The sequence below is a fragment of the Pecten maximus genome, chromosome 4, assembly GCF_902652985.1.
Source record: "Pecten maximus chromosome 4, xPecMax1.1, whole genome shotgun sequence".
Classification (NCBI taxonomy): Eukaryota; Metazoa; Mollusca; class Bivalvia; order Pectinida; family Pectinidae; genus Pecten; species Pecten maximus.
In genome coordinates this window covers 38,612,430-38,625,132 of record NC_047018.1, presented here as the reverse complement: position 1 = coordinate 38,625,132, position 12,703 = coordinate 38,612,430, and positions in this window count along the sequence as shown.

Genomic DNA, 12,703 nt, shown 5'->3' with positions numbered 1-12,703 from the left:
ATCAAGAAAAGCGTTTGTTTGCATTAACGCATATCAAATGTCATTCTATTTTATTCTTTATTAATGTTAACTACAGATATGTCATCATTACATTCCCTGGTCATAAAAATGTATTTGAATACATAAAATTGTTTTCATGAATAATTACAGAGATATTGACTTCGGGGGTCGGTTTCTAAATGTCAGATTTTTGGTGCCAGTGTTGAAAGACATCCCTTAGCTCCTATAGCGGTGTACTAGAGTTCTAATATTTGGTTTCAGGGTTGCTGTGGAGAGGTTCGATATATTTCTTGATAATGATAACTGCAATGCGTTCTACAAAACGAAAGCTAGTTCAAGCTATGTCTATTTAAACTTTAAATCTTGCTGTAACTTTTTTGCTGACGTATCGGTATAATTGTATTGCAATAAACAATCCAGTTGGTGGTGAACTCATCCCATAATTCTTGTGTGAAGTATAGAGATATACAATGTGAGGCAAACTTTGTGCCAATAACGGTACTATCTTGTTTCTGTAAAGGCAACTAGTGTTATATCTATAAAAGAAAAAAATGCCTCCATCTGACCTTCAAAAGATAGGCAACGACACTTCTTCTACAAAAAGGTTTTAAGTGTTACAAAATGATGAGAGGATGTTAACATTATCGACTGACATCAATCTAATATAATCTGATAATATAAGGTAACGCTAAAATATCACTTACATTGTCCTTTTCTTTAATGCCAATTTGATGACAATTGTATGAATGTATATTATTGTCAACGATCTGGTAGCGATCGATTGAGGAACCATGTCTCATTTAAACATCAAATATGCAGTCACCAGTTCCATTTGATGTTTGTAGTCCTCATACTATGCTGGGGAGAGAGATATTGTGGGGATTACCTTGTATCTGGTCCTGGTGGTGTCCCTGACTCGGCATTGTCAGCGTCATCTTACCATGAGCATACGGTCCACCATCACGACCCAGCATGTGGTCGTCTGAACATGTTCAGAAGCAGAGAGTCGAGTGGATGTCATGCACCGAATATAGAAGCATGGTGTTCGTCAAAAGTCGACGTGAACCCAACTATACAGGTGAGACATGTTACTCCAAAAGTTCTTATTTTATGGCACTCAAATTTTAGCGCAAATCCATCTTCACACGGATTAGCGCGCAATGATGAATTAGTGCACTAACAATGCTTACTGTATTGTAAACCATATAATCATATGAACTGCTATTAGCGTTATCATACTTAAGCGGAATATTATTTTTTAACGCGAACATCGCTAAAATAGGCTTCCCATTAAATATGTATAATAATGTAATTGTGTTTTACCGTATTACAAGTATACTATTTATTAAATCTAGTTAATTCGCATCTTATTCGCAGCCAAGTACTTACTTTGCAATTCGTCTTTATACTTACTTCCCATTTCGTCCTTAATCAATTGTTAGCGATATCTTTTGTAGATGTTCCACACTTGTACATGTTCATAACAGAAGCAGACAGCCATCCTTCCTTTGCCAGTTGAATGTTGTAACCGTTATTTCTAAGAAATACGTGTTTTTTTTGCACATTGCACACTAGAGTTTTCATTCTCTCTAGTTTTATGTTTTCCGCAACTACTTTTTAAAATTGATCGTAAATAATTATATCAAAGCTTATCATATGATAATGTAATTCTAAAAAACCTTAAATGTGTCCACCTCTTCACACAATGAGCTTTAATAACTGCATATCACAGCATTTTCCCAACTCGCTGTCCATAAAAAAGATGCTGTTTTTGTCTGGTCAAACTGTTTTCACTATCTTCTAGAAAGTGCTTAATGGATAAGAAATTTTCATTTGTCTGTAATTGAACATGTGCAATTTTAGATTAATCGAAAGAACCGGGTGGATGACTGGTGTCCATCTTGATTTTCAATAATAAATAAAGATTGCTATCGTGATACCTCAGAATTCACTAGACGGTTTATCAATACTTTCCTTTGTAGGTTATTTTCTGCCCCTTGTTCATTTTTAAGCTGATCAGAAGAGCAAAAGACTACTCACATTAAAAAAATAGGCACTTAAGATGAAAGAGGGGAATACTAGTTTGACTAGTTGATTGAAAGTATTATAAAAATACGATTTCCTCGGTCGATATTTTTTATAAGGTTGATAAAACCCTGTATCAACCTCATTGAACGGCTATATTTGTATAATATAACAGTATCATGTTCAATTTCCACTCTCCCTGCTATATTCGTCCTTCTTCAACCTTCATTGATCAGTTTATATATTTTTGTAGGTGGAATTTGCTGATCTCAAAAGAGTTGTTGGTATCGTGGTTCAAAACCGCAGACTCCTGGGTTGGACTGATAACGATATCGGTACATTTAATGTTATGTACAGCAAGAACGGCGAGGACTGGAAGTACGTGAAATCGAAGGACGGCGTCCCAAAGGTAATATATAAAGTATATAAAACAGAATTTTCACTAACAACAAATATATCTTGGGTATTTTAGTATTATGTATAACGAGGGGACACCAATGGAATATTGCATATTTAAAGATATGTTCTCGCGTATCGTACGATTTTGCTCTTTCTCAACACGATATTGATGATAGTTTGTCTTCATTAATATAAAACAATTATTGTTTGTCAGAAGGTGAAAATATCCGCTTATTTCAGAGACTCGTCACTTATTTACCGCCATGTTTACTTCATGAATATCAATAAGGGAATGTCAGGTGATCGTTTAAATCCCGCCAGCTTTCATTACGTCGAGAAAGCGTATTTTGTGGGAGGGAATAACGTCCGATGAAGAAACGGAAAATGTAAAATGGATATAAATGTAATGTAGTGCTCATATGTATTGTTCTGTTCCTGCTATGAATAGCAGAAAAGGCAAGTATTTGTACAGATTTGAATGTCAGTGTAAAAAACTTTCTAAATCATATTAATTAACAATTTTATTTTCACAGCATTTCCATATATCAATAAAATAAAACCCTGACAGAAAATTAAAAATCGAAAACATAACAGTGACTGGATTTTCTTTCTTGATCAAATGATCAGATTCATTTCAAATTATGTTGACGAGATCAGATATAGGTTTATATTTAACAATATTTGTGTGTGGGTCATAACTGGATCTTTCGTATTTTAGATATTAGGAGGGACTGCCTTTAAAGCGACCCGTTAGTCTAGTATGTTTTGGCATCATAGCAAAACAAAACTTACCAAAATCTGAGAATCATACAGGGTTTAAAGGGAGAAAACTGTTCATTACTCTTTTCTTAACATGCTTAAGATAACTGTACCATTTTAGACGGAACAAAGACGTCACAGAATGAATCTGTAAATGAACTAAACACTTCTTGTGTCAAAATTTATAACAGTAAAACTCAATTGCAATGGATTGGCGACAAAAAATACAATGACCAGATTTTTATGAGAAATTGAAGAAGCAGTCAATGTCGATTAACATCAGATACCCTTACGTTTCATTCCATATAACTATTTTAAATTTCAGCCTCCATCTTAAATTACCGTGTCATTACCCAAAACGTCTTGTTATGTATGAACAACCTTTCATTTAGAAATAAAAAAAAACTAGCATTAATTGTTGTTTTTGTGTTGTTGTTGTTTTTGTGCCCCGCTCGTCAGGAAATTAACTCTTAAACTTATTACCTCTGAGTAAACCTTGCTGTACCTATAGTATTTTTTATTATACATGAAAAAAAATCTTGTTTTGTTACAGACATTTAACGGTCCGGGAAGCAGCGACGAAAACGTAAAAAGATGGACACGATTTAGTTCACCAATACTTGCTCAGTTTGTACTGATCAGACCCCTAACATGGCGTGGAAAACCAACCTTCGGGCCATGTTTGAGGTTTGATGTGCTTGGGTGTCCCTATGGTAAGCTAGAGTTGTAAGGATCTGAATAAGATTACCTTGATTTATCGATGGCTACTTGCAAAGTAATATGACGTCATAGGTATACGTGACGTCATGTTTTAACATAAGCATCCGTTTCATGTTATGTCTCTTTGTTCTCATCTACACAAAATAGGAAATCCCAATTTAAAATTTAAGTGGTAAATAACGCAATAAGATATTAAACTTTAACAGATATTTCTGCTGCATGCGTTTTGCTTTGATGCTGTTCAATACTTGTATAATTTTAAATATGGATTCAAAATCCTTTGTAACTTTGCCAAAAAGGATCTTTTCTTTTCAACAACATGATGTTAATATCAAGACTGCATTGTGAGAAAATAATATATGGTTTGTGTGTACAAATTAAGGCAAATCAGGTCATTACTTACTAGATACCGGAAGGAGACGGTTCGCTTACCTCCCCTTACCAGCTGGACACATCAGTGACAGTGAGGTGATAACGGAAGAACATGCCAATGATCTTCGGGAATGTAGCATCCGGTGTCACCGTGACATCACGTGTCGCTCGTTCTCATACAGCGACACCTACAGGCAATGTAAGGCATACAACGTCAACAAGTACACCCGGCAGGGGTCAGGAGTCGACAAGAAGATTTCTGACAAACAATACATCTACTTCTTTGACATGAGTGAGTGTAGTCTTAGCATACGTGCAAACTAATGTTTATGGACAGAAAACTCTTATGCCAAATTTATGTACGCAAAATAAACAAGTGCAATCAATAATTGCGAAAGCTCTATGGCGGCAGCAATCACACTATGCATTAATTTTTTATGTTTAAGCATGTCATTTTGAAATGGTATGTCACATAATATCGCTCCTAGACCTAAACCAAATAAGAAGGTTGTGGACTTGCAAGTTTTCCAAAACTTGCCCCTAAAATCTTTGAAGTGGGTTTTCGTGCCAAAAAATAAATGGTAAAATGCCAAAAAAATCACATTTATTTCTGAATGATTTTATGAATGCATAAACCAAATTGGAAGGGTGTGAGGTGTATATTTTTGGACTTGGAAGCTTTCCGAAAACTTACCCCAAAAACCTTAAAGTGGGGTGGGACGCCGACGCCGGGGGTACAGCATTAACACAAGGTAGCTCGTAACCGGTGAGCTAAAAATGCGATGGTCCTGATCAATGGTGTTTATTTTCTGGTAAGTCCAAATCCACAATGGCGCCATGGCCAACAGTGCCACTATATATACTTGCTACTGCTACATTAGTACAAGGGTCTTTAGAGTCAGACGACCGTTAAGGCCTTTGGGCCTCTTCCTGTTTGTTCTACTTTTATTCCAAAAAAACTAGTTTTACTAATAATAAACATGGTGTTATCTTTATTCTTATACGAGTGAAATATATTTTTTTCTATATAGTACATTTTTAAATACACCTACATAGCCAAACGTTACTGGAATACATCATTGGAGAATATGTCGACGACCGGCTACTTCAATGACGTCACATATAACAGCAAGTCGCGTAGTTTTCTCGTACCCGACTTGCTTCCAAAAATGTTATGAAATGTGAAAATTAATATACATCTTAAAACATGTCTACATGGGTAAACGATGTAGGAAAATATATTTAAAGTGTAACATGGATTCATCGGTCTTTTCGTGAATGTAGTAGTCATGTTATAGTCAACATAAAGCTTTTCTATCTACGAACTATTTTCTGTTTGGCCTGACAAACTCATTCACGCAAACTCTTGTATATATTTATCCGCACCATGGAACGTGTGAGTTCGAATGAAAACATCACGCATGACTTACGTTTTAGTTCAGAATAACTATAACATAATAAAAAATGAGTTTAATATCTTTAAAGTATGTTTTTATATTATAATATATTCATTACATTCATCTTCTAAACAGATTATATTTCATAGCCTTTTTATCAAGATTGGTTGATATATGACGAGTAATTAGCGTCGCTTTGTATTTCCTCCCATCCAGAATAAATGACGTTGCTGTCAGCATAATGCTTGACTTCAGGAATAAAAAACCTTATTTTGTACAATTCAAAGAAATTTTTAAATACCTACATATAATAAAATAATAAAATTATCAAATTATGTTAATCAATGATATCAACATTCCGTATTATGAATTCCACAAAATGTACTTAATTAAATGTCGAGCTAAAGCAAACATCTGAATGGCTACAAAAAAACTTATATATCATTTTTTCGCAAAAAAGGTCCATATAAGGAGTATTGTTGTTGTACATTCGCGTAGACAAATGCTTCATAGACAATGAGGAACAAGGAAACAACATCAAGTATCTAGAATAATGAGGAAAGCCTTTGTCTGTACAGTTGTAATTGGTTTATGGTATTTTGCATTTTTAAAATACAGTAATGATTTGTGGAATGAAACGGATGGCTGATTTTATATTCTAGCCCCACTAGACCTGTATATGACAGCAGATCCGGAAACTGGACTGCTTTACAAGATTATAACCAGAAAATACACCAAACAGATGGCCATGGCAGCTTGTGCTGACTTCGACATGAGCTTACTCTTGGTCAACTCTTGGGAAAAACTCGACCTCCTAAAGCGAGTTACATCGTCAAATTTGGTCCTCGGTAAGTTACTCTGGTGTGTCCATGTCCTCCGTAAGCTACTTAGGTATGTCGAAGTCCTCGTTAAGTTACAAGTGTTTTCAAGTCCTCGTTAAGTTACAAGTGTTTTCAAGGCCTCGGTAAGTTACAAGTGTTTTCAAGTCCTCGTTAAGTTACAAGTGTTTTCAAGGCCTCGGTAAGTTACATAAGTGTTTTCAAGTCCTCGTTAAGTTACAAGTGTTTTCAAGGCCTCGGTAAGTTACAAGTGTTTTCAAGTCCTCGTTAAGTTACAAGTGTTTTCAAGGCCTCGGTAAGTTACATAAGTGTTTTCAAGTCCTGGTTAAGTTACAAGCGTGTTCAAGTCCTCGTTAAATGACAAGCGAGTTCAAGTCCCCGGTAACTTGCAAGTGTTTTCAAGTCCTCGGGAAGTTACATAATCATGTTCAAGTCCCCGGTAACTTACAAGTGTTTTCAAGTCCTCGGGAAGTTACATAAGCGTGTTCAAGTCCTCGGTAAGTTACAGAAGTATTTCAAGTCCTCGGTAAGTTACATAATATAATTTTTACACTAATAGGCTATACAATATTCAAAGCTTATCATCGAAGTGATCAAAAAAAGAAATCAATCAATATTTTAAGAATTTTCAAAGAAGAATTATTATTAGTTGGACAGACAACAATTATGAAAAACAGTGGAATAATTAAATATTTTATTGACAATATAAAGGTAAATTAAATTAATGAACATATTTGACGATTAAGAGTCAAACATTGAACAAGACTGGTCAATGATATCGATTGCTCGGAGGATGTGGTAAGAGTTGATATGACCAACACGGAGACTGAGCTATTGATATGATTGACCAGTCTATTAGGGGTATATATATATATATAATCTTTGTTTGTTTTAAAAGAGATACAATGTTGATGTAATCAAAGGTTATCCATTAATAATTATTGTACGATGATGAAATGGCTCGGTGCTCTAAATAGCACCAGATACTTCGATGTCAGATAAAAAAATATAGCATGTATGCAGTTAGACATTTTAGACAATTAACGTCACCAACTAATAAATACTAACACGCATCTTGCAAGTTTATCTATTTAAAAAAAAGTATTTTTATTTATTATTTGTATTGATGGAGTTACCAAAGATGTGACTATATGAGCCAACTCTGAGTACAAAAAAAAAAAAAAAAAAGTTACATAAGTGCGTTCAAGTCCTCGGTAAGTTGGATTTTGTTTGTCAATGTCCTGGGTTACACTTCCGCTAGCTAAAAATATCTGGCTATTCTTTGGTTCAGACGCCATTCGACATTTAGCACCGAACCCTTTTGACGCTGTGTAAGTTTCGCCTTGATTTCAGGATGGAAAGAAATAGACTATAATATAATATAACTGTTGATAAGAAATAGATTATAATATCAGTATTTATAAGAAACTAATAACACGACACCGTTAAACATTGAAATTTAATTAGCTGTTTGATATAATACAAAAGGCAAGTATTTGTTCAGATTGGAATGACAGTGTAAAAACTTTCTAAATCAAATTAATTAACAATTTTATTTTCACAGCATTCATGCCATATATCAATAAAATAAAAACCTGATAGAAAATTGAAAATCAAAAACAAAATAGTGACTATTTTCTTTCTTGATCAAAAAATCAGATCCATTTCAAATTATGGTGACAAGATCTGGTATAGGCTTATATTTAACAATATTTATGTGTGGGTCATAACTGGATCTTTCGTATTTTAGATATTAGGAGGGACTGCCTTTAAAGCGACCCGTTAGTCTAGTATGTTTTGGCATCATAGCAAAACAAAACTTACCAAAATCTGAGAATCATACAGGGTTTAAAGGGAGAAAACTGTTCATTACTCTTTTCTTAACATGCTTAAGATAACTGTACCATTTTAGACGGAACAAAGACGTCACAGAATGAATCTGTAAATGAACTAAACACTTCTTGTGTCAAAATTTATAACAGTAAAACTCAATTGCAATGGTTGGCGACAAAAAATACAATGACCAGATTTTTATGAGAAATTGAAGAAGCAGTCAATGTCGATTTACATCAGATATCCTTACGTTTCATTCCATATAACTATTTTAAATTTCAGCCTCCATCTTAAATTACCGTGTCATTACCCAAAACGTCTTGTTATGTATGAACAACCTTTCATTTAGAAATAAAAAAAACCTAGCATTAATTGTTGTTTTTGTGTTGTTGTTGTTTTTGTGCCCCGCTCGTCAGGAAATTAACTCTTAAACTTATTACCTCTGAGTAAACCTTGCTGTACCTATAGCATTTTTTATTATACATGAAAAAAAATCTTGTTTTGTTACAGACATTTAACGGTCCGGGAAGCAGCGACGAAAACGTAAAAAGATGGACACGATTTAGTTCACCAATACTTGCTCAGTTTGTACTGATCAGACCCCTAACATGGCGTGGAAAACCAACCTTCGGGCCATGTTTGAGGTTTGATGTGCTTGGGTGTCCCTATGGTAAGCTAGAGTTGTAAGGATCTGAATAAGATTACCTTGATTTATCGATGGCTACTTGCAAAGTAATATGACGTCATAGGTATACGTGACGTCATGTTTTAACATAAGCATCCGTTTCATGTTATGTCTCTTTGTTCTCATCTACACAAAATAGGAAATCCCAATTTAAAATTTAAGTGGTAAATAACGCAATAAGATATTAAACTTTAACAGATATTTCTGCTGCATGCGTTTTGCTTTGATGCTGTTCAATACTTGTATAATTTTAAATATGGATTCAAAATCCTTTGTAACTTTGCCAAAAAGGATCTTTTCTTTTCAACAACATGATGTTAATATCAAGACTGCATTGTGAGAAAATAATATATGGTTTGTGTGTACAAATTAAGGCAAATCAGGTCATTACTTACTAGATACCGGAAGGAGACGGTTCGCTTACCTCCCCTTACCAGCTGGACACATCAGTGACAGTGAGGTGATAACGGAAGAACATGCCAATGATCTTCGGGAATGTAGCATCCGGTGTCACCGTGACATCACGTGTCGCTCGTTCTCATACAGCGACACCTACAGGCAATGTAAGGCATACAACGTCAACAAGTACACCCGGCAAGGGTCAGGAGTCGACAAGAAGATTTCTGACAAACAATACATCTACTTCTTTGACATGAGTGAGTGTAGTCTTAGCATACGTGCAAACTAATGTTTATGGACAGAAAACTCTTATGCCAAATTTATGTACGCAAAATAAACAAGTGCAATCAATGATTGCGAAAGCTCTATGGCGGCAGCAATCACACTATGCATTAATTTTTTATGTTTAAGCATGTCATTTTGAAATGGTATGTCACATAATATCGCTCCTAGACCTAAACCAAATAAGAAGGTTGTGGACTTGCAAGTTTTCCAAAACTTGCCCCTAAAATCTTTGAAGTGGGTTTTCGTGCCAAAAAATAAATGGTAAAATGCCAAAAAAATCACATTTATTTCTGAATGATTTTATGAATGCATAAACCAAATTGGAAGGGTGTGAGGTGTATATTTTTGGACTCGGAAGCTTTCCGAAAACTTACCCCAAAAACCTTAAAGTGGGGTGGGACGCCGACGCCGGGGGTACAGCATTAACACAAGGTAGCTCGTAACCGGTGAGCTAAAAATGCGATGGTCCTGATCAATGGTGTTTATTTTCTGGTAAGTCCAAATCCACAATGGCGCCATGGCCAACAGTGCCACTATATATACTTGCTACTGCTACATTAGTACAAGGGTCTTTAGAGTCAGACGACCGTTAAGGCCTTTGGGCCTCTTCCTGTTTGTTCTACTTTTATTCCAAAAAAACTAGTTTTACTAATAATAAACATGGTGTTATCTTTATTCTTATACGAGTGAAATATATTTTTTTCTATATAGTACATTTTTAAATACACCTACATAGCCAAACGTTACTGGAATACATCATTGGAGAATATGTCGACGACCGGCTACTTCAATGACGTCACATATAACAGCAAGTCGCGTAGTTTTCTCGTACCCGACTTGCTTCCAAAAATGTTATGAAATGTGAAAATTAATATACATCTTAAAACATGTCTACATGGGTAAACGATGTAGGAAAATATATTTAAAGTGTAACATGGATTAATCGGTCTTTTCGTGAATGTAGTAGTCATGCTATAGTCAACATAAAGCTTTTCTATCTACGAACTATTTTCTGTTTGGCCTGACAAACTCATTCACGCAAACTCTTGTATATATTTATCCGCACCATGGAACGTACGTGTGAGTTCGAATGAAAACATCACGCATGACTTACGTTTTAGTTCAGAATAACTATAACATAATAAAAAATGAGTTTAATATCTTTAAAGTATGTTTTTATATTATAATATATTCATTACATTCATCTTCTAAACAGATTATATTTCATGGCCTTTTTTATCAAGATTGATTGATATATGACGAGTAATTAGCGTCGCTTTGTATTTCCTCCCATCCAGAATAAATGACGTTGCCGTCAGCATAATGATTGACTTCATATAATAAAATAATAAAATTATCAAATTATGTAAATCAATTATATCAACATTCCGTATTATGAATTCCACAAAATGTACTTAATTAAATGTAGAGCTAAAGCAAACATCTGAATGGCTACAAAAAAACTTATATATAATTTTTTCGCAAAAAGGTCAATATAAGGAGTATTGTTGTTGTACATTCGCGTAGACAAATGCTTCATAGACAATGAGGAACAAGGAAACAACATCAAGTATCTAGAATAATGAAGAAAGCCTTTGTCTGTACAGTTGTAATTGGTTAATGGTATTTTGCATTTTTAAAATACAGTAATGATTTGTGGAATGAAACGGATGGCTGATTTTATATTCTAGCCCCACTAGACCTGTATATGACAGCAGATCCGGAAACTGGACTGCTTTACAAGGTTATAACCAGAAAATACACCAAACAGATGGCCATGGCAGCTTGTGCTGACTTCGACATGAGATTACTCGTGGTCAACTCTTGGGAAAAACTCAACCTTCTAAAGCGGGTTACATCGTCAAATTTGATCCTCGGTAAGATACTGTGGTATGTCAAAATCCTCGGTAAGTTACATAAGTATGTTCAAATCCTCGGTAAGTTACAAGTGTTTTAAAGTCCTCAGTAAGTTAGATAAGTGTGTTCAAGCCTTCGGTAAGTTGCTGTTTTTTGTCAATGTACTGTGTTACACTACAGCCAGCTAAAAATCTCTGACTATTTTTGCTTCAGACGCTATCCGACCTTTAGCACCTTTTTTGACGCTGTGCAAGTTCCGCCCTGATTTCAGGGTGGAAAGAAAGAGACTATAATATAAGTGTTTATAAGTCTAAACTTGAATACAACGGTGTGTATGTACAGTTTAGAAGTAATAACACGACACCGTTAAACATTGAAATGTAATTAGCTGTTTGATATAATCAAAATCCTGGAATATTTTCTTCAGGTTGGTAAAGAAAATATGATAGAAGTTATATGATACAACCAATATGATATTTAAGAGTTTGACGATTCGATGACTACACTGTCCACTTAATCAGACTACTGACCAATATGAAGCGTACTAACACTTATGAATTGTCCGAGATGGTAAAATATTCTATCTACTTTGGAAGGTGTTTCGTCTTTATCATGATCCCATTGACAGCAATTTGGAAAATAGTGTGACGAGTTGGTAAAAATGAAATAGAATTAAAGTAGTCGAATCGGCTATGCCTTGTTTAACACTTGGTCATAGATGTGCGAGAGTCTTGTACACTTGTTTGATTTTATTTTATTTTTACCGCTACTGACTGGTGATGTATTAAAATGATGCATTACCAAAAACTGTTAGTTGATACTGAAATGTAAATTAAATCAATAAAATGAAGGAGCCATACAAACAAGATATAGATTGACACAGATATTACAATTACAAAGAGGATAGGAACGTGTTTTTTCGACGACATCTGCCTTACAAATAAAGGTAAATCCAGGTTAAATGAGTACAGGGATCGTGACATCCTAACAAGCCTCAAATTCGTTTAAATTCATACTGCATATGGAAAGATATTTCTCGTTAACATAGAAATAATAGCTTTAATATTTTGCGTTTGGCCGCAGGCGGATAAACAATCATCTAATTGGGATATTGGATTCTCTGTGTCGGGCAA